The sequence below is a fragment of the Aegilops tauschii genome, chromosome 2 (genome assembly GCF_002575655.3).
Source record: "Aegilops tauschii subsp. strangulata cultivar AL8/78 chromosome 2, Aet v6.0, whole genome shotgun sequence".
Taxonomy (NCBI): domain Eukaryota; kingdom Viridiplantae; phylum Streptophyta; class Magnoliopsida; order Poales; family Poaceae; genus Aegilops; species Aegilops tauschii.
In genome coordinates, this window is record NC_053036.3 from 106,560,096 (window position 1) to 106,583,312 (window position 23,217).

A 23,217-nucleotide genomic window follows, 5' to 3' on the forward strand; every position below is an offset into this window, starting at 1 on the left:
TACCTGTGAATCGAATAATGCATTAGTTGTTTGAACCCGATGGATATGAATAAAGCTATAGTCTACTTTCAAGTTTAAATTAGGTAAAATTTTAAATAGCAGCAATTAAATTAGGGCGAAATTACGTTGTGCAGGTCATTACGGCACACACGGTTGGTACAACACAAACATTTGTGATATACACCATAATCCGAGACGGTTCACAGAGAGCAAACGTGTGCAAGCATGCACACAGTTACCATTTGCAAAGCGTGTGTGATGTCAGACACAATCACATACGGTGCGGGAAAACTAAATGTGTGTGATTGTCTACCCATCGTACACGGTTTATAATCATGAACTGTTTGTGATGTGCCAGGCATCGTAAAACTCCCGTGCCTAGAATCTGCCTAGAAAATTCCCGTGCCTGGAATCTACCTGGTTTTAGGCAGAACCACAAAACTCCGACTACGATATCAATGCGACCACAAACGAGTAGCAAGGATGAAGCGTTTGGGATATTCGAGATATCTGAAACGGTTATATAGGGACAACTATATGCATCAAGGCTCCCTATCCCCGACGATTTCTTGGTCGTGTGGGAAGGACCCCCCTATCGCCCACACTCACTTGGCGACGGTTCGAAATGCCATCGCGGAAAGGGGTTAAAAACCGTTTGTTTAGGATCGACGAGCACCAGTGAATTACTGTAGTAGTACTACTCCTATATACTACTCCAAGGAAATTGAGCCATAAACTGGAAAGGAGGGAGTACTACTAAAAGACATATATTCCAAACAATATGATAATCTCTCTAACCAAGGTAGGGACAAGGAGTAAACGGAGGGAGTAGTAAAATTTTCTCCTCGTCCTGCGAGCCACCGCGCGCGTGGGCGAGGGAGCGGGCGTAAGGCGTAGTACTACTACCTCCGTCCTGGTTTATAGGTCACCTTTGTAGTTCGTGCCAAATTTTGACCAAATATTTAGCTAACAAAATGTTAATGCATGTCAACAAAAGTTATATTATTGGATTCGTATTTCAACATAGTTTTCAATGATATAATTTTTGGTAACATGCACGAACGTTTTGTTAGTTCAATCTATAGTCAAAATTTGACACAATATACAATGGGGACCAATAAACCAATATACAATGAGTAGTAGTAAGCAAGCTTCACCTCCTCCTCCGAGCCACCGCGCCCGTGGGCGGGGGAGACGGCATACTAAGCAAGCTTCTCCTCGTTCTGCGAGTTGACGGCACCCATCATAAGTAATACGTACAGAGCATCTCGAGTGTATAGAACCTTGCCTCTAAGGTGGGCCCCCCATGGTTTGCCTCTTTTTTAACATAACGCGTCAAGTCACAATTGGTTTGTCCACCCGTGGTAGACGATCCTCCATCAAGTGGACAACCAGTACACGTGTCAAATTACCACGTGGGCTGCCTTTTCGTACAGAAATGAGCTCCACCGTATACCCACACGGGTGTGGTTGGCAAAGAGACGGGAGTACGTGCGTCGTGCGTGCACCTCTTCTGTTCGTGCACGTCCCCCACCTACGTGGGTGTATGTGAGAGAGGTACAAACCTAGACATAATGCACCGTCCATCCCCATGCCTCCTCCCAGTCCGACCACCAGTCACCACCACGCCCCACTTCTCCTCACCTTATCTCTCATCTTTCTCGAGATATCATTTTTTCGATGAAATTCTCGAGATACCATTTTTCCGATAAAATTCTCGAGATATCATTAGTTTTTACACATGGGATTACTCCTGCATGGGTCAATCACAACAGGGGTTTTGTAAAAAAAATGCATCTTGATGTTCCGTGCAATGCACGGGCATCTTGCTAGTCCATGAAAACAACACATGGCAAAATTTCAAGGTGAACGAGGGATCTGAATCTGCTGGGAGGGGCTGTTTAGATTTTGCCTGGGGTAGCCAAAATATTGGCGACCCTTTTATCCACCCGTGCCTTTGCCACCGATGAACGAGCAATGGCTCGGGTGCTCATGCATCCTCCAGTGCGCATGTTGGACACGAGCTCGCATGAGTTGTGCTTTTTTGTCCCACCACGCCGCCCGAGCCGGCCGTAGACCGACCGGCGACCCGCATATTACGCCGTACAACCATGGCCGCACACATTCTGATAGCAACTCAACCAACGGGACGAAATTCATGCAAACACGACGATATTTCTCATAAACAATGACGGAATTCATATAAAATACTGGATTTTCATACAAACATGATGGATTTCATTACATTCAAATCAACAAGGCGGTGCTAGTTCTGGACAGCACAGGTATATAATACCTAGCCTAAATGGTCGCCCGCTGATCCATTTGTGTTCCTCATGTCCGGCAGCACGATCACCGGACTGCCGGGAGCCCCGGAGGTATATGCTTCAGCACGAAGGACGGCTCGCTTCCCTACTGCCCAACTGATATGGTTGGTTGATGCCCAAGATGATGGTGGAAGGGGGCTTCTCCGCTTTCGTGGAGCCCATGCGGGGTCGACGAAGGTCCTCGCAACAAAAGGATCCGGCAAGACACCTACTGTGTACGCCGGTGTCGCCTCCGCGGTGGCCTTCATGGGACCCAAGCAGCGGCGGCCTCCCGTGTTCTACTTCTCCTCGATGATGGCGGCGGACCCGGAGGCGCTGGCCACCGACTCGTCACTCTCCGCGCATCTGACTTCTGTCTCTTCTTGCATGGCGCGGCCGCCGACATGGGAGTCTCGGCCACAGAAACGGGAGACGCGGTCGCAAACATGGGAGGCGCGGTACGAGGCGGCGGCGTGGACGGCAGCGATGACGCCCGTGCGCTGCTCCTCTTCGAGTTGGCCCGGAGTGGCGAGTTGCTGAACCGCGCGCCGGCTTGGGGCGGCAACTGGCTCCGTTGGGCGAGGGGAGGGAGGTGGATCAGCGAGCTGCATAGCTTGTATTCGGCGGGCTCGACGGGCCACCCAGCCGGCTTGGATACGGGATAACTACTCATCGTAAGCCATTGTAAGAGTGGACAAAATGGTGAAGGAGGAGATAGGGGAGCGGCGGAGGGCTGCGATTCTTGGCCGGCGTTTGGCCTCGTTTAAATAGGAGATTAAATAGACGGCGGACGGGAGGAGCTCGGCCTGCGTTGCGTTTAATGCCGGCCCGGTCATGAAGGGACGTGTGTCCAGAGTGGGTTTCTCGGCTTCCACACGGGTTTCATGGAGGCGTTTGAATGCGGCAAGGAGGCTTGTTCAGCCGGGCGTGCATCGAGTGGCGCCCTCGACTCTGACGTACGACACCGCGCCGTTCTTCCACTGACGTGTGGGCTCTTTGGGTACATGGCCTACATGTCAGTGACCCAACGCAGGCAGCGCATGGCAGAGGTACTTTTGGTGGGCATGGGCGGTCAGAAGCGAGCATTTCATAAACCGATGATTGTTCATTGAGTGTGACGTCATCTATTTAATCTAGATAAGTCTACTATATAATGATACATCTCCAACGTATCTATAATTTATGAAGTATTCATGCCATGTTTCCAATAGTTTTATATGATTTTGGTATGATTTGATTAGAACTAACCCGGACTGACACTGTTTTCAGCAGAACTACCGTGGTGTTGTTTTTGTGCAGAAATAAAAGTTCTCGGAATGCGATGAAAATCAACGGAGAATTTTTCTGGAAAATATAAAAAAATACTGGAACGAAGAGTTACCGGAGGGGAGGCCCGTGGGCCCCATGAAGGTGGAGGGCGCGCCCACCCCCCTAGGGCGCGCCCCTGTGCCTCGTGGACTTCCCGTGGCCCCCCTGACTTGTTCTCAATGCCAACCTCTCCTATAAATACCCAAACCTCCAGAAAATAATCTAGATCGGAAGTTCGGCCGCGGCAAGCCTCTGTAGCCACGATAAATCAATATAGGCCCTCTCTGGCACCCTGACGAAGGGGGCCATCATCACAGGAGGCCATGGAGAAGGATCCCGGAGGGGCCATCATCACCATGAAGGCCAAGATCTAGAGGGAGAACCTCTCCCCATCTAGGGGGGAGGCCATGGAGGAGGAAGCACAAGGGGGAGAACATCTCCTCCTCTCTCTCGGTGGCGCCGGAGTGCCATCGAGAGGGGAATCATCGCCGCGGTGATCGTCTTCATCAACATCACCATCATCATCACCATCCTCATCTATTTTACGCGGTCCACTCTACCGCACCCCGCTGTAATCCCTACTTGAACATGGTGCTTTATGCCACATATTATGACCCAATGATGTGTTGCCATCCTATGATGTTTTGAGTAGATATCCTTTGTCTTTGAGTTGATTGATGATCTAGATTGGTATGAGTTGTATGTTTTATTTTGGTGCTGTCCTATTGTGCCCTCCGTGTCGCGCAAGTGTGAGGGATTCCGTTGTAGGGTGTTGCAATACATTCATGATTCGCTTATAGTGGGTTGCTTGAGTGATAGAAGCATAAACCCGAGTAAGGGGGTTGTTGCGTATGGGATAAAGGGGACTTGATATGTTAATCCTATGGTTGGGTTTTATCTTAATGATCTTTAGCAGTTGCGGATGCTTGCTAGAGTTCCAATCATAAGTGCATATGATCCAAGAAGAGAAAGTATGTTACCTTATGCCTCTCCCTCATATGAAATTGCAATGACGACTACCGGTCTTGTTAACAATTGCCTAGGATAATTCCGCACACCGACCCATCATTATTCCACACTCACTATTTATAATATTAAGTAATATATTCTAACTTTATGATAACAACACCTAATTTTATATTTTAGCACCACGATACCATGCAAAGTTCCTCTTCATACCCACAACGTAGTTTTATTTCTCGTTTCTAGTTGGAAGCAAACGTTCGGTGTACGTAGAGTCGTATCAGTGGCAGATAGGACTTGAGAGAATATTGATCTTACCTTTAGTTCCTTGTGGGTTCGAACTCCATACTTATCACTTCCACCTATGGGAATTGCTACGATGATTCCCTGCACTTGGGGATTATCAAGCTCTTGTCTGGCGCCGTTGCCGGGGAGCAATCGCGTGGGGTTGATACTCTCATGTGTGCTTGTTTGCTTTCTTCACTAAGTAGTTTTGTTTTTCCTTTTTGTTTCTGTTTAGTTGTGTGTGAAACATACAAAAAATTTAAAGGAATGAAAATACAAAAAAATTTACTTGCCTCTCATGCCTAAAAAGTTTTTCAATAAGAGAAGTGATTGGAAGGTTATGCATTGAGAAGTGAGGGTCGACCTTGAACACTTGCGTTCATGCTAATGGAAACAATGTAAATTTTTTGATGGAAGCTTCTCTGAAAATAATTATCCCCTTGTATATATCCATTGTATTATATAAATAATGTGCCAAGCTTCGGTTTTACGATGATTAGATTGCTTGTTTACTATGTGCAGTACAAAAACAGAAACTTTGGCTATAGCGCGTGAATTTAATTTTTTTACTGGAAAGTCAAATGGGTCTGAAATTTTTCGCACATTACTTCTCTACAAATTTTTTAAATTTTCATTTTTTTAGAATTTTTTGGAGTTACAAAAGTTTACTAAACTTCCAGATTACTACAGACTGTCATGTTTTTGAAAGATTCTATTTTTCGTGTGTTGTTTGCTTATTTTAATGAATCTATGTGTAGTATCGGGGAGTATGAACCATGGTGAAGTTGGAATACAGTAGATAAAGTGCTAATATGAAATTGAAATGAGTTTGCAACAGTACCTAAAGGTAGTGATTTGCTCTAGTATACTAACGGATCTCACAAAGTTTTTGTGGATGAAGTGTTCGAAGAACGAGGAGTTACCGATGTGAGAAGAATAAAGAGAGGCAAGAGTTCAAGCTTGGGGATGTCCAAGGCACCCCAAGTAAATATTACAAGGATACTCAACCATCTAAGCTTGGGGATGCCCCAGTTGGCATCCCATCTTACTTCATCAACAATTGTCGGTATACCTCGGTTTTTGTTTTATTCACATGATTGTGTCCTTTGTGTTTTTCTTTTTCTTTAAGAACCATGCTAGTATGAGATATCCGTTCATCGATTTATAGAATGATTCATGTGCTTCACTTATATATATTGAGCTTGGATGTTAGTTAGACTATATTAATTGTAGATTTCTCCATGAACTTCACTTATATCTTTTGGAGTATGAATAATACTATCATCTAAAGCGGGATTGGAGGAGTGTCAACTTTAGGAATTAGTGATCCCACTATTTTGGAGGGTGTTGAATCTTAGCGTGATATTTGTGAAAGTGAATTTGGAAGAGTGTCAACTTTAGTTAGCAATGATTCCACTATTTCGGAAGAGGTTCCAATTGATTAGGAGAACAAAGCTGCTATCTATGATGATTATTGTGATGCCATGTATGCTATAAAGAATAATGTTAACCATGAAACTTGTCATCATGATTTTAATTTTCAATTGGATTATGCGTCACATGACCGTTATTCTATTGAGTTTGCTCCCATTATTCTGAATGAGAAGAATTTTGCTTATGTGGAGAGTAGAAAATTTTCTATGCTTGTAGATCATGAAAAGAATGCTTTATGTGATGGTTATATTGTTGAATTCGTTCATGATGCTACTGAAAATTATTATGAGGGAGGAATATATGCTTGTAGGAGTTGCAATAATATCAAGTTTCCTCTGTATGTGCTTAAAGTTTTGAAGTTATACTTGTTTTGCCTTCCTATGCTAGTTGATTCTTGTTCCTATAAATTACGTGCCCACAAAATCCCTAGGAATAGGAAGTGGGTTAGATTTTTTTTGCGGAATAATTCTTGTATTACTCAATCAAAACACGGTTACAGTCATGCTTAACAGCGTCCAAAACGGCATCTGGTCCTGACCCAAGCCATACAGCAATTCAGCCTTGAGTCCTCCCAAAGTTGGCCAAAACATGACTAGAATTATTACAACTACGATGGATATGAGTAATACAAGAACTACGTTCGGACATACTATCTTTAATCTCTCTAATAAAAAGGCATATTTTGATCTATTTGTATCTCCACTTTTCACCATTTTCACTGCTTCCAAACTGTCGCTTTCAATATAAATTGGTAGACTGCTCCACTGTAGAGCGAGCATGAGTCCCTCCCGGATTGCTAAGATCTCAGCCTCCAAAATATCATCACAAGAAAAAAGGTGTCTACAAGAGCTGAAGATGATGGCGCCGGTGTGGTCACGGAGCAGCATACCAGTTCCTCCAACTCCATTCAAAACAGATCCATCTGTATTTAGCTTTACATGCCCTATGGCCGGGGGTATCCAAGAAACAAGATTAGTGGAAGCATTATTGCATGCGTGAGCTGTAAGAGGGAAACGGTATTGAAGTGGGGCTTTCCCTTTCACATGAACATCACCAGAACGTGTTAGGTAGCTTAATAAAAATCTGACAGAGGCATCCAAAGGAGGGGCGGGTTTAAAATGCACGAGCTCGTTTCTAACATACCAAATTCGCCAGAAGACCATCACCAGTCGAACTCGTGTAGACTCATCAACCTCGCAGATATACTGAATAAACCAATCAGGCCCAGTTGACTTGATCAAAGATACATCCGGCAAGAACCATTCAGCAGCCATGGCTCTCCATAGAGCTCTTGCGTTCGTGCATGAACAGAATGTATGGAACGTGTCTTCTTCATTAGCACCACAAATAGGGCATAGCGAGCATGTCTCCAGATTCCGTTTCAACTTGTTACTCCAAGTAGCAAGGGAATTATTTGCAAGGCGCCATGCAAAACTCAATACTTTCGGGGGAGTCGGACAAGACCATAGAGCCTTCTAGCCCTCACGGCGTCCATCCGGCCGGTTGCTCGAAGTGACCATGAGCCCATTATGAAGATCATCCGAGGCCAGACGGTAAGCACTTCGCACACTAAAAACACCCGATTTTTCAGGAGCCCAGGCAATGGAATCTTCACTCAAGCGATGAGAAGGCCGAATTTTCTGGGTCTCACAAATGTCAACTGGGAGAAAGAATTGCTGCAATTTCGTATTGTCCCAATTTCCATTGTGGTCCATAAGCTCAGAAACCCACTTAAATCTACATCGACCTTTTGGAGATATAAGCCCACCAGTAGGATCCCGAACAATCCATCTATCACGCCAAATTCTAACATTTTGACCATTTGCAATCCTCCAAACTATACCCTTCTTTAACAGTTCCAGGCCATGGCAAACAGCTTGCCAAGTAGGTGATGGATTACCTGTGAACACAGTGTCTTCCAATCTCCCATTAGGGTAGTATTTTGCCTTCAGTAGCCTAGCACAGAGACCATCAGGATGGGTTAGGAGACGCCAAGCCTCTCGTGCTAACAAAGCTTGATTAAACAATCTGAAATCTCTAAAGCCCAAACCACCTTGACACTTTGGCCTTGTCATTTTGTTCCATGCATACCAATGTGTTTTCCCCTTCGCCTTCTCCGCACCCCAGAAATAATTTTTGACCATGCGGTTCAAATCATCACAAACTTCAAAGGGGAGCTTAAAGACACTCATTAAATAGTTTGGAATTTCCTGTGCAACAGATTTAATTAGTACCTCCTTACCAGCTTGAGTTGGGTGGCCATCAAAAGAGAACAATCGCTTCGTAAGTTTTACTTGGAGATTCTGAAATTTACCCTTTGTCATTCTGCCATCCGGGGTTGGAAGACCAAGATACTTTTCCTCAAACCCAATAGTCAGGACTTGAAGAGCATCCTTGACCGAGTCCATGTTGTTCTTAGGGCAGGAGTTACCAAATAAAATAGAGCACTTAGCAGGATTGATTAGTTGTCCTGTAGCATGACCATAAGCATCTAGGATGTTTTTAACATGTGTGGCTTGTTGGTAAGAAGATTTGAAGAAGAGTAGAGTGTCATCAGCAAATAGCAAATGGGATATACTAGGGGCCCTTCTTGTTATTCTCAATGGAGAAATATTACCAAGTACAATACCTTGATTTATCAGAGCAGACAGACCATCAGCAACAAACAGAAACAAATATAGGGATAGCGGATCACCTTGCCGAAGACCACACGTCGGTGCAAACGAATCCAAGATGGCTCCATTAAATTTTACGGAGTATCTCACTGAGGTCACACAAGTCATTATCCAGTTAACCCATTTGTGAGCGAAGCCAAGCTTTTGCATCATTTTCTTAAGGTAAGACCAATCTACCCGATCATATGCCTTTGAGAGGTCAAGTTTGTATGCACAATAACTCCTGGTCGGATCCTTCTCTTGCTTGATGTGATGGATACATTCAAAAGCTATCAATGCATTATCAGTAATCATACGCCCTGGGATGGAAGCACTTTGATAGGGGGAAATAATATCATCCAAAACAGGTCTAAGCCTATTAACCAAGCAATTTGAAACTACTTTGTAAATAACATTACATAAGCTTATAGGGCGAAAATCAGTAACCTTCACTGGGTTTTGAATTTTAGGAATCATGACAATCACTGTATCATTTACCTCCGGTGGCATTACTCACGTGCGAAAAAATTCCTTCACAGCGCCTATAACACTTTCCTTGAGAGTAGACCAGTTCCTCTGAAAAATCGTGCCAGGAATCCATCAGGACCCGGTGCCTTTAGGGGGCCAATCTGGAAGAGTGCATCAGATATTTCTTTTTCTGTGAACTCTCCACACAATATATCATTTGTTTCCTCACCTACCAAAGGTGCAATAAGATCAATGATAGGAGAAGAGTCCAGATTACTTTCAGCCGTGAAAATATCCTCAAAATATCTAGTCGCTGCTGCACCCATCTCCTTACTATCAGTGTGGATAACACCATTGATGTCTTCAAGTTTCTTTATTCGATTTTCCTGGCTCGCCAAACAGCCTTGGCGTGAAAAAAATTTGTATTGCGATCGCCGTCCTTCAGCCAAGTAATACGTGAGCGCTGCATCCACATAAGTTCCTCTCTATACAACAGTTCATTCATTTTATCTGTAACTCTTCGTATTTCCATTCTGTCGGCGTTCATTAACATAAGTTCTTCTAGTTGAGTACGTGTTTTTTCTATATCTCTAACAACGCTACCAAACTTTGTTTTACTCCATTGACAAAGTTTACGCATTTTTTCACGTAGAGCTCCATGTACATCACCCAGAGAACCTTTTTGACCAGCAGCCTCCCATGCATTCGCAATGACTTCCTGTAAAGCCGGCTCCCGTTCCCACATAACTTCATAACGCCTAATCCTCGGTTTGTACTGCTGATCCTCCAGTAACTCAGTAGCTACGTAAAGAGGCGCATGATCCGAACAAGGAGAGGTAAGGTGCTGGACCAGCGAGTAATCAAATCGATTCCTCCATGCTGGGTTAGCCACTGCCCTATCCAAGCGAACTTTAACATTTGCATTACCTGACCTCTTGTTATCATAGGTGTAGGGAACACCCACAAAGACCAAATCAGCCAGCTGACTTGTTTCTAAAACATCTCTAAAAGCTTGCATTTACCCAGCTGGTCGTGGTGTCATCGAGAAGTGTTCAAAATCCCACATGCATTCATTAAAATCACCAACCACAAGCCAGGGGAGATCAGACTGAGCACCCAAATTTTCCAACAGGGACCACATATTGTGTCGATCTTCTACCCTTGGTTCTCCATAAACACAAGTTAGGCGCCAAGGTGGATCATCTGCTCCTGCCTTAACCGGTGCATCAATGCATCGCTGATTCGAGAAAACCACCTCAACAGACAGCAATTCGTGCCAAAACAGCGCCAAGCCACCACTATTACCAATACTGTCTACTGCATCAAAACCTTGAAGTCCCAAACGAGCTCGATATCTTTTCATACGATTTTTTGATTGCCGAGTTTCACATAGAAACACCATGGTGGGGGAATGCGACTGAACCATAGTCGCTAAATCACGAACTGTCCGTGAGTTCCCCCCTCCCCGGCAGTTCCAACTCAGGAGATTCATTTGTCCTGGCGGCGTTCCGCCTGGGAACCCGCCGTAGTGGACAATGTTTTTGATTTGTTTGCATTCTGATCTGACCTCAACCTCTTTTGCTCTTGTTTTGCGGATGGGCTAGCAGGCACACTCGCCGGCGTAGGCAGAAGGAGCTGGCCCTTGACACCACTAGGCGTAGTAACATTCTGCCCAAACCCGGTCAGCCCCCTTTTCCTGCTTGCATCTAGGTCTATATCTGCACCATCCTTTTTACTAGCATCAACCTCCATCACTTTCCCATCATTTACCTAAGAAGAATTAGTACGAGGGTCATCATCCGTGTTACGATTTGCACGTGTTGCCTCCCCCCATGTAGCTCGAAGATCCTTGAAGAACAGAGCCGAAACTGGATGCACTCCATCACCATGTTCAGTATGGAGATGGCCGATCATGCCGCATAGAGCACACCAGTCCGGAAGGCGCTCGTACTTGACTCTGAATATATGCCCCTTCTTCTTTCTCACAACAGAAACGTGGTTCTTTAATTTCTGCCGAACATCAAGAACAATTCTTACATGGTAAAAATTGCCAGCCACATCTCGTCCTCTGTTGTCCAGGGAGTAGAACTCCCCTGCTGTTCCTGCAAGAGTTGTGACCAGGGGCTCAAAACCATCCGGCAGGTCTATGATTTGCATCCATATTATAAAACTGTTTAGATCAATGGAAGAGGGTCTTGTGAATCCATCATAAGCCGCCATTAGAACAGGATTGCCACGGAAGGTCCAAGGGCCACCCTCCATCACCTTGTCCCAATCGCCAAGACATGAGAATTGCATCGTGTATAGCCCGTCCCCTAATGATCTGAACCTGACATCTTGTGCGAGATCCCATGCACTGCACATGTTCTTGTAAAACCAGAAGTCGCCAAACTCCTTTGTAGTGTGCACACGCCCGATTGCCAGCAAGCGAATCGAATCAGCCACCGGCTCCGGGCACACCTCCTCATAGATCACATCACTCAGAACCGTATCCTCAATTCCCAGCTGTTTCATCATCTCCTGAAGATCATCGTCTCCTACAACCGAATCTGCACCAACTGACGCCATGGCAAGGAAAACCTAACCCTAGTCCACGCGGGAGCAGGGTGAGAACTCCAACCGCCCGATCCCAGGAGGTACCAGGCAAGGCCGGGCAGCGCCGCGAGGACGCCCAGAGTCAGCCCGAGCGCGTACCAGGAGGGAGGACGACGGCGGCGGAGGATGGGGGACTCAACGTTTGCGTCACCGCAGCTGAGAGGTGCAACCCTAGCGAGAGGGGAAAAACATATCGGAAGTGGGTTAGATTTAAATGTGCTAGTCATATACTTCATGATGCTCTCTTTATGTTTCAATTCTTATCTTTTATGTGAGCATCATTGAAATCATCATGCCTAGCTAAAAGGCTTTAAAGAAAAGCGCTTGTTGGGAGACAACCCAATATTTACCCTTACTGTTTTTGTGTGTTCACATGATTAAGATACAGTAGTAATCATGTATTATATCTTTTTTCAATAAAGTGCCAAGTAAGACCTTTGGGAAGACTTGGTTGAAAGTTAATGTGATCTTGCTATAAAAAACAGAAACTTTGCGCTCACGAGATTAGCTGTCATTTTTTTTACTGAAGAGTGCTCTTGTGTTGATTCTTTTTTCAGAAGATTAATAGACAAATTCCTGACGTCCACCAACTTATTTCATAATTTTTGGCATAGCAGAAGTATGCTTGTTGTCCAGATCATTACACACTGTTCTGTTTCTGACAGATTCTGTTTTCATTGCATAGTTTGCTTGTTTTCTAGTTTCTATGGCTTATATTTCTCAATATAAATTGTAGAAATGATATGGTACAGTAGGCATTGTGTGATAAAAATAATGAATCTTGTCTTTGACAGTACCAAAATAAATGGTTTACTCATTATCATACTAACACATCTCACGAAGTTCTGTTAAGTTTTGTGTGATTGAAGTTTTCAAGTTTTGGGTGAGATATCGATATGAGGAGAATAAGGAGTAAAAAGACCCTAATATTGGGGATGCCCAAGGCACCCCAAGGTAATATTAAAGGAATACTGAAGCGCCTAAGCTTGGGGATGTCCCGAAAGGCATCCCCTCTTTCTTCTTCAAAACTATCGGTATACCTTACTCGGAGCTATATTTTTATTTGTCACATGATATTTGTTTTGCTTGGAGCATATTTTTAATTCTACTTGATGTCTGAATAAAATCATTGGATCTGAAATCTTGAGTGAAAAAGAATCCTCCCATGGCTAATTAATTATTTGACTACTCAGTGTTCTTCACTTATATCTTTTTGGAGTAGTTTGTCATCTACTCATGTGCCTCACATATATCCTATGAGTAAATGGTTGAATGAATTTAATATCATAAATCTGAATTTATATATGTTTCATATTCTTATACCATGGGGAGTAATGAACTCACACATAATAATCATAGGTGGTAAATTTATTGAAAGTTAGCAAACACAGAATTGGACACTTGAACAATTCATGAAAGAATATTAAAGGAAGAGAGATTTCACAAATAAATACACTATCTTGGACATCTTTTGTAAATGTGAGAACTCATTAAAATATGACATGCTAAAAGGTTGATGTTGGACAATGAAGACAACTTAATGGGTTATGTTTTCCTATATCCGAAACGTTATATTGTCTTGGATCATCCAACATGTTGAGCTTGCCTTTCCCTCTCATGCTAGCCAAATTATTTGCACCAAGTAGAAATACTACTTGTGCTTGCAAACATCCCTTAAACCAGTTTTGCCATGAGAGTCCACCATACCTACCTATGGATTGAGTAAGATCCTTCAAGTAAGTTGTCATCGGTGCATGTAATAAAAATTGCTCTCTAAATATGTATGATCTATTAGTGCGAAGAAAATAAGCTTTATACGAACTTGTGATAGGGAAGAAATAAAAGCGACGGCTGCATAATAAAGGTCTTTATCACAAGCGGCAATATAAAGTGACGTTCTTTTGCATTAAGATTTTGTGGATCCAACCATAAAATCGCATGACAACCTCTGCTTCCCTCTGCGAAGGGCCTATCTTTTACTTTTATCTTCCACCCTTATACAAGAGTCATGGTGATCATCACCTTTCCTTTTTACACTTTCTCCTTTGGCAAGCACTTTGTGTTGGAGCGATCCGGATATATATATTCACTTGGATGGAGGTTTTCATAAATTATTATTGTTGACAATACCCTTGAGGTAAAAGGTTGGGAGGCGAAACTATAAGCCCCTATCTTTCTCTATGTCCGATTAAAACATTGAACCCATAAATATCACATCAGTGTTAGCAATTGTGAAAGATTAAATGATAGTTGAGTATGTGGAGTTTGCTGAATCAAAGCTCTTACATAGACCCTTCCCGAAAATAAGATGGATTGCAATTGTTTGATGACTAAGAGCACGGTTTGTTAGTTTTCAAGAAAGTTTATGATCTATACTTTAACATGTGAATAGCTTGTTACTTGATCCTGAGAAGTTTCAGGAGTTGAGCTACGGTTATGATATATAATGATGCTAGAAAAAGTGATTGGAACTATCATTGATCAAACTTATGCCCTTGCTAGCATTCACACTTCATAAATTATTTATTTTATCATTTACCTACTTGAGGACGAGCAGGAATTAAGCTTGGGGATGCTGATACATCTCCAACGTATCTCTAATTTATGAAGTATTCATGCCATGTTTACAATAGTTTTATATGATTTTGGTATGATTTGATTAGAACTAACCCGGACTGACGCAGTTTTCAGCAGAACTACTGTGGTGTTGTTTTTGTGCAGAAATAAAAGTTCTCGGAATGCGATGAAAATCAACAGATATTTTTTCCGGAAAATATAAAAAATACTGGAAGGAAGAGTTACCGGAGTGGAGGCCCGTGGGCCCCACGAAGGTGGAGGGCGCGTCCCTGTGCCTCGTGGACTTCCCGTGGGGCCCCCTGACTTGTTCTCGACGCCAACCTCTCCTATAAATACCCAAACCTCTAGAAAATAACCTAGATCGGAAGTTTCGCCGCCGCAACCTCTGTAGCCACGAGAAATCAATCTAGGCCCTCTTCGGCACCCTGCCGGAGGGGGCCATCATCATCGGAGGCCATGGAGAAGGATCCCGGAGGGGCCATCATCGCGATGAAAGCCAAGATCCAGAGGGAGAACCTCTGCCCATCTAGGGGGGAGGCCATGGAGGAGGAAGCACAAGGGGGAGAACCTCTCCTCCTCTCTCTCGGTGGCGCCGGAGTGCCATCGGGAGGGGAATCATCGCCGCGGTGATCATCTTCATCAACATCACCATCATCATCACCATCCTCAGCTACTTTACGCGGCCCACTCTCCCGCACCCGCTGTAATCCCTACTTAAACATGGTTCTTTATGCCACGTATTATGATCCAATGATGTGTTGCCATCCTATGATGTTTTGAGTAGATATCCTTTGTCTTTGGGTTGATTGATGATCTAGATTGGTATGAGTTGTATGTTTTATTTTTGTGTTGTCCTATTGTGCCCTCCATGTCGCGCAAGCGTGAGGGATTCCCACTGTAGGGTGTTGCAATACATTCATGATTCGCTTATAGTGGGTTGCTTGAGTGACAGAAGCATAAACCCAAGTAAGGGGGTTGTTGCGTATGGGATAAAGGGGAATTGATATGTTAATGCTATGGTTGGCTTTTACCTTAATGATCTTTAGTAGTTGCGGATGCTTGGTAGAGTTCCAACCATAAGTGCATATGATCCAAGAAGAGAAAGTATGTTATCTTATGCCTCTCCCTCATATGAAATTGCAATGACGACTACCGGTCTTGTTAACAATTGCCTAGGATAATTCCGCATACCGACCCATCATTATTCCACTCTCGCTATTTATAATATTAAGTAATATATTCTAAATTTATGATAACAACACCTACTTTTATATTTTAGCTCTCCGATACCATGCAAAGTTATCCTCTTCATACCCACAATGTAGTTTTATTTCTCGTTTCTAGTTGGAAGCAAACGTTCGGTGTACGTAGAGTTGTATCAGTGGAAGATAGGACTTGAGAGAATATTGATATTACTTTTAGATCCTTGTGGGTTCGGCACTCCATACTTATCACTTCCACCTTTGGGAATTGCTACGATGATTCCCTGCACTTGGGGATTATCAAGCTCTTTTCTGGCGCCGTTGCCGGGGAGCAATAGCGTGGGGTTGATATTCTCGTGTGTGCTTGTTTGCTTTCTTCACCAAGTAGATTTTTCTTTTCCTTTTTCTTTTTTTAGTTGTGGGTGAAACATACAAAAAAATTAAAGGAATGAAAATACAAAAAAATTACTTGCCTCTCATGCCTAAAAAGTTTTTCAATAAGAGAAGTGATTGGAAGGTTATGCATTGAGAAGTGAGGGTTGACCTTGAACACTTGTGTTCATGCTCATGGAAACAATGTAAAAAAATTGATGGAAGCTTCTCTGAAAATAATTATCCCCTTGTATATATCCATTGTATTATAAAAATAATGTGCCAAGCTTCGGTTTTAGTATGATTAGATTGCTTGTTTACTATGTGCAGTACAAAAACAGAAACTTTGGCTATAGCGCGTGAATTTACATTTTTTACTGGAAAGTCAAATGGGTCTGAAACATTTTGCACATTACTTCTGTACAAATTGTTTAAATTTTCATATTTGTTTAGAATTTGTTGGAGTTACAGAAATTTACTAAACTTCCAGATTACTACAGACTGTCCTGTTTTTGACAGGTTCTGTTTTTCGTGTGTTGTTTGCTTATTTTAATGAATCTATGGGTAGTATCGGGGGGTATGAACCATGGTGAGGTTGGAATACAGTAGATAAAGTGCTAATATGAAATTGGAATGAGTTTGCAACAGTACCTAAAGGTAGTGATTTGCTCTAGTATACTAACGGATCTCACAAAGTTGTTGTTAAGTTTTTGTGGATGAAGTGTTCGAAGAACGAGGAGTTACCGATGTGAGAAGAATAAAGAGAGGCAAGAGTTCAAGCTTGGGGATGTCCATGGAACCCCAAGTAAATATTACAAGGATACTCAAGCATCTAAGCTTGGGGATGCCTCGGTTGGCATCCCATCTTTCTTCTTCAACAATTATCGGTATACCTCGGTTTTTGTTTTGTTCACATGATTGTGTCCTTTGTGTTTTTATTTTTCTTTAAGAACCATGCTAGTATGAGATATCCCTTCATCAATTTATAGAATGATTCATGTGCTTCACTTATATATTTTGAGTTTGGATATTGGTTAGACTATATTAATTGTAGAATTCTCCATGAACTTCACTTATATGTTTTGGAGTATGAATAATACTATCATCTAAAGCGGGTTTGGAGGAGTGTCAACTTTAGGAATTAGTGATCCCACTATTTTGGAGGGTGTTGAATCTTAGTGTGATATTTGTGAAAGTGGATTTGGAAGAGTGTCAACTTTAGTTAGTTATGATTCCACTATTTCGGAAGATGTTCCAATTGATTATGAGAACAAAGCTGCTATCTATGATGATTATTGTGATGACATGTATGCTATAAAGAATAATGTTAACCATGAAACTTGTCATCATGATTTTAATTTTCAATTGGATTATGCGTCACATGACCGTTATTCTGTTGAGTTTGCTCCCATTATTCCGAATGAGAAGAATTTTGCTTATGTGGAGAGTAGAAAGTTTCTATGCTTGTAGATCATGAAAAGAATGCTTTATGATGGTTATATTGTTGAATTCGTTCATGATGCTACTGAAAATTATTATGAGGGAGGAATATATGCTTGTAGGAGTTGCAATAATATCAAGTTTCCTTTGTATGTGCTTAAAGTTTTGAAGTTATACTTGTTTTGCCTTCCTATGCTACTTTATTCTTGTTCCTATAAATTATGTGCTCACAAAATCCCTAGGCATAAGAAGTGGGTTAGATTTAAATGTGCTAGTCATATTCTTCATGATGCTATCTTTATGCTTCAATTCTTATCTTTTATGTGAGCATCATTGAAATCATCATGCCTAGCTAAAAGGCATTAAAGGAAAGCGCTTGTTGGGAGACAACCCAATATTTACCCTTACTGTTTTTGTGTGTTAACATGATTAAGCTACAGTAGTAATCATGTATTATAGTTTTTTTTGAATAAAGTGCCAAGTAAGACCTTTGGGAAGACTTGGGTGAAAGTTAATGTGATCTTGCTGTAAATAACAGAAACTTTGCGCTCACGAGATTAGCTGTCATTTTTTTACATAAGAGTGCTTTTGAGTTGATTATTTATTCAGAAGATTAATAGACAAATTCCTCACGTCCACCAATTTATTTCATAATTTTTGGAGTAGCAGAAGTATGGTTTCTGTTCAGATCATTACAGTCTGTTCTGTTTCCGACAGATTCTGTTTTCATTGCATAGTTTGCTTGTTTTCTAGTTTCTATGGCTTATATTTCTCAATATAAATTGCAGAAATGATATGGTACAGTAGGAATTGTGTGATAAAAATTATGAATCTTGTCTTTGACAGTACCAAAGTGAATGGTTTACTCATTATCATACTAACTCATCTCACGAAGTTCCGTTAAGTTTTGTGTGATTGAAGTTTTCAAGTTTTGGGTGAGATATCGATATGAGGAGAATAAGGAGTGAAAAGACCCTAAGCTTGGGGATGCCCAAGGCACCCCCAGGTAATATTCAAGGAAGACTCAAGCGCCTAAGCTTGGGGATGCCCCGAAAGGCATCCCCTCCTTCGTCTTGAAAACTATCGGTATACCTTACTTGAAGCTATATTTTTATTCGTCACATGATATGTGTTTTGCTTGGAGCGTATTTTTAATTTTACTTGATGTTTGAATAAAATCATTGGATCTGAAATCTTGAGTGAAAAAGAATCCTCCCATGGCTAGTTAATTATTTGACTACTCAGTGTTCTTCACTTATATCTTTTTGGAGTAGTTTGTCATTTACTCATGTGCCTCACATATATCCTATGAGTAAATGGTTGAATGAATTGAATATCATAAACCTGAATTTATATATGTTTCATATGCTTATACCATGGGGAGTAATGACTTCACACATAATAAGTATAGGTGGTAAATTTATTGAAAGTTAGCAAACACAGAATTGGTCACTTGAAAAATTCATGAAAGAATATTAAAGGAAGAGAGATTTCACATATAAATACACTATATTGGACATCTTTTGTAATTGTGAGCACTCATTAAAATATGACATGCTAAATGGTTGATGTTGGACAACGAAGACAACTTAATGGGTTATGTTTTCCTATATCCAAACGTTATATTGTCTTGGATCATCCAACATGTTGAGCTTGCCTTTCCCTCTCATGCTAGCCAAATTCTTTGCACCAAGTAGAAATACTACTTGTGCTTCCAAACATACCTTAAACCAGTTTTCATCTCTAGTCAGTAGATTTTCCAGCCGTTGGATACGAAATCAAGGGCCTGCAGTTTATCTTCAACCTCCACCCCCTGAGCCACCAGCCACCGCCGGCCGCCGCCGCCCGAGGCCGGCCCGCGCGGCCACGCCGCCCTGCCCGCCCCGAAACCACTCCCCACCGCCGGTCCGCCGCCGCCCCGGCCCTCCCTCTAGCCCCTCCCCCCCCCCCCCCCGCGCCGAGCTTTTTCTCCGGCGATCCCCATGCCACCGCCCAATCACCGCGCGCCCCCACCGCCGGCGACTGCCAACTAGGGGTCTCACGACTTCGAATCCCCACCAACCATTAATTTATTAACATTTCTGTCCTTCATATACGCGTTGACGGGTGGGCCCTATGGTAATGTGCGCTGCTGAATGTGGACCGTTTGACTGGTCAATTGATCGTGTCATCAACAAATTGCGGAGCTGTATGGTGAGCCAGTGACCGTATGATCACCCTAAAATGTATTTTTATTAACACTGTACAGACTCAAACTACCATTTCTTTCTTTCATATACGCGCTGACAGGTGGGCCCCATGGCTACGTGCCCCGATGGTGCAACACTAGTTGTGCCACATGGAACGTTTGACTGGTCAATTGGTTGTGTCATCAACAAAATACGAAGTTATACGCGTGAGCCAGTGACCGTATAATCATGACATGTATTTTTTTAACACGGTACAGACGCAAGCGCTCATATATACGCGCAAGCACTCACCGCTATAAGCGCACACACGCAGACCCTACCCCTATGAGCACCTTCGAGAAAGTGAGCCTGCATATGATCTTGAGATTTTACGAAGTCACCATAGGTGCCTCGTAGTCGAGTGGAACATCTCCTCCCACTGAACGCACATCGCCGGAAAAATACTGAAATTAACCCATGATAAATGCGAGCACCAGGACGTTAACCCTGGTGGGCTCGAGAAACCACTGTCCTCCTAACCATCCAACCACAGGTTGGTTAGCACCACAAAATGTATGTGCTGACCGTGATGAGCTTATTCTGAAGTCTAGTGACCATATCGTGCTTTCGCTTCAAATACACTGACCGTAAGTGTCGTCAACAAAATACGGAGCACGCATCAAATACAATGTCCGTCAGTGTCATCAACAAAATACGGAGACGTATCGTGAGCTAGATACCGTATGATCACCACGAGAATATATACGGTGACCGTAATGAGCATGTTCTGAAGTCCACCAACTGTATAGTGCTTTCGCTTGAAATACAGTGACCGTCACGCGTGAATGTGTCATGGGCATGCATACTTTTAGAGGGCCGAGAGATAGTTTGTGTGCGTACGTGAAAGTGGTGTAGAAAGAGGGGGTGTCCGGTGGAGACAAGGAGAGATATGCCCTTCGTTTCTCTTTCCCGTGACTAATATTTTAGGAGAAAATATAAACATTCACAATGCAGAACAAATATTGTTGGATACACCATGCAATTAACTTTCATGTATAACATTGTATTATTGTATATGCTTATTTTCTTAGTGGCCGATTGCGTGTGTGGTGTGGTGGGCACATCATTTCTAATTGGGGTGGGCACATCATTTCTAGTTGTGGTGGGTCAACATGAGGACTCATGGGTCGGTTCCATCCTGCGCCACATAGGTTGGACCGAGACGGATTAAACGAAGACCCATGTGGAGGACTCGGCGTACAACACGGAGCTACCAGAGTCGTGGAGGACTCTATCCCCACTAGTGATAAGCCGACTATATATGATTTGTAACCCTAGGCCCCGAGTATGTTATAGAAGCATGGGGGCTAGTTCGTCGATAGTATACACACACGCATAATGCCTGGTATTCACGTGTATTTTGTACACACCCCTATCACTAATATACAGTACCAGGAGTAGGGTTTTTCCTCAACTGCAAGGGTCCGAACTTGGGTAAAACCTTGCCTCATATTACTATCCAGCCTAACTGTCAGGGATATCCTGCCGAATGATCTGATGGAATCATATCTGCCAACTACTAAGAGAGAGGTGTGTCTGTGGGGGGGGGGCAATGTGTGTGAGAGAGGCCTAAAGATAATGTGCGCGCGGAAGACACGTAGGCACATATATGTGCGTATAAAGGGCTAGTAGAGACCGTGCGTGTGTATATATGCATGTGAGAGAAATAGTGTTTTCCAACTGAGATTAGTTAAAAGAGTGGTACATAGTAGTCAGAGAGAGAGAGAGAGAGAGAGATACAGAGAGAGTGTATGCGTGAGACACCCCGACACCCCGGGAGAGATTGTGAGCATGTGTGAAAGAGAAATGCCGATGTATATAAAGTGTGTGCACTTATGCGTTAGATAGAGAGATATATAGCACGTTTGTGAGAACGGGCCGAGGCATAGTGCATCTACGTGTAAAAGGCGGTTCTACGCATTAAATTAAAATATAAATGGCATTATTATTTTTGGATGAGATCATGAATTTTGCAATTTGCGTATGAATGAAAATTGGTCTATCAGACACCCATACTCTATTGAATTCTAACATCTGCATGTGTTTATTTCATATTATCGATACATAGAGTGAGAGTGGTTTGAATGCAGTCAATGCATTGCTTTTGCAATTCATATATAAACATTAATTAGTGCACACCATGTTGTTAGTGTGAAGCACTTTATACATTTGTCACTTACATGGATACATTCCGAATTGCTAGCTACGAAATAGAATACATATTGAATTCAACATAAAGGGGGTTTCGAAGATTCGAATTCATAGGAAGTGCATCCATCTATTTGAACCCGAGATAATGGCATTTGTAAATCAGATCTAAAAGGGGGCATCAATCTTTGTTGTGCGTTTGAACATGCTATATATTCATGCGCATGTCTAACTATTTTTTTTGCAACCAAGGAGATTATATCTGGAACCATGCATGAACTGAGGTAAGTTGCATATTTTTTAATATATACTCGTGTACAATGTATATTCAAATGTACCCCCTCCATTCCAAAATAATCGTAGTTTTATGATTTTCAAGAGTAACGATTTGTGAAGTTTGACAAATCCTGAAACTTCAATTCAAGAGAACCGAAAACGTTAATGCTTCTGCTCCCAAATATTGAACGAAGCGCCAAATAAGCCTCTGACATCCGAAACCGCGCGAGACTAATGTTTGGTGTTAGAAAATTACTGTCCTGACTCTGGCACGTGTTACCTATCGGCCCGATGTCCAAATGTCTAAACCAGGGTAGGTTTGTAACTTCACCAAGACGCCAGTCTCAACCCCCTCCGAGAAGCATTCATACGCCATGGGCGCCTAAACACCCATGCCCTCGGCCGAAATCTATCCCGCCCACCATTTGGGACACCTGAGATTACTGTCCTACCCCCAACCTGCAATATGTCCGAAATTTTAGATGGGGGCAAAGTTCGTAACTTTCCCCAAATTTCAAACAAGCGCGTCCCAAACCGAAACATTGTTCACCCTTAGTTCCTCCCCCTCCCTTTCCCCATTCATACTCCGTGGGCGCCAAAACGCCCTCTCCACCAGCGCGAAACCCCAGCCTCCTCCGTCCTCCACCCCATCATGCCCAATCCACCGCCACCCTCCTCCATCACGCTGGAGCCGGTACACCGATGTCGTCGTCCAATGCAACTGCAACCGCAACGCCCTCAAGGACTTAGCACCTGAAGCCAAGGCAGAGCTGTCACCACGACGCCGACGTGCGCCGTACCAGAACCACTTTGACCATGCCGTCCTACGCCTCACCGCTGCCGCTCCACTGTGACAACCGTCCACCGCATTGGAGATGTTCCCTCTACGCCGTCGTTCGCCGCCCCGGATCTGGTTCCTCGCCGCCGACAGACGGCCACCGCACCACACTCAACAACTTGG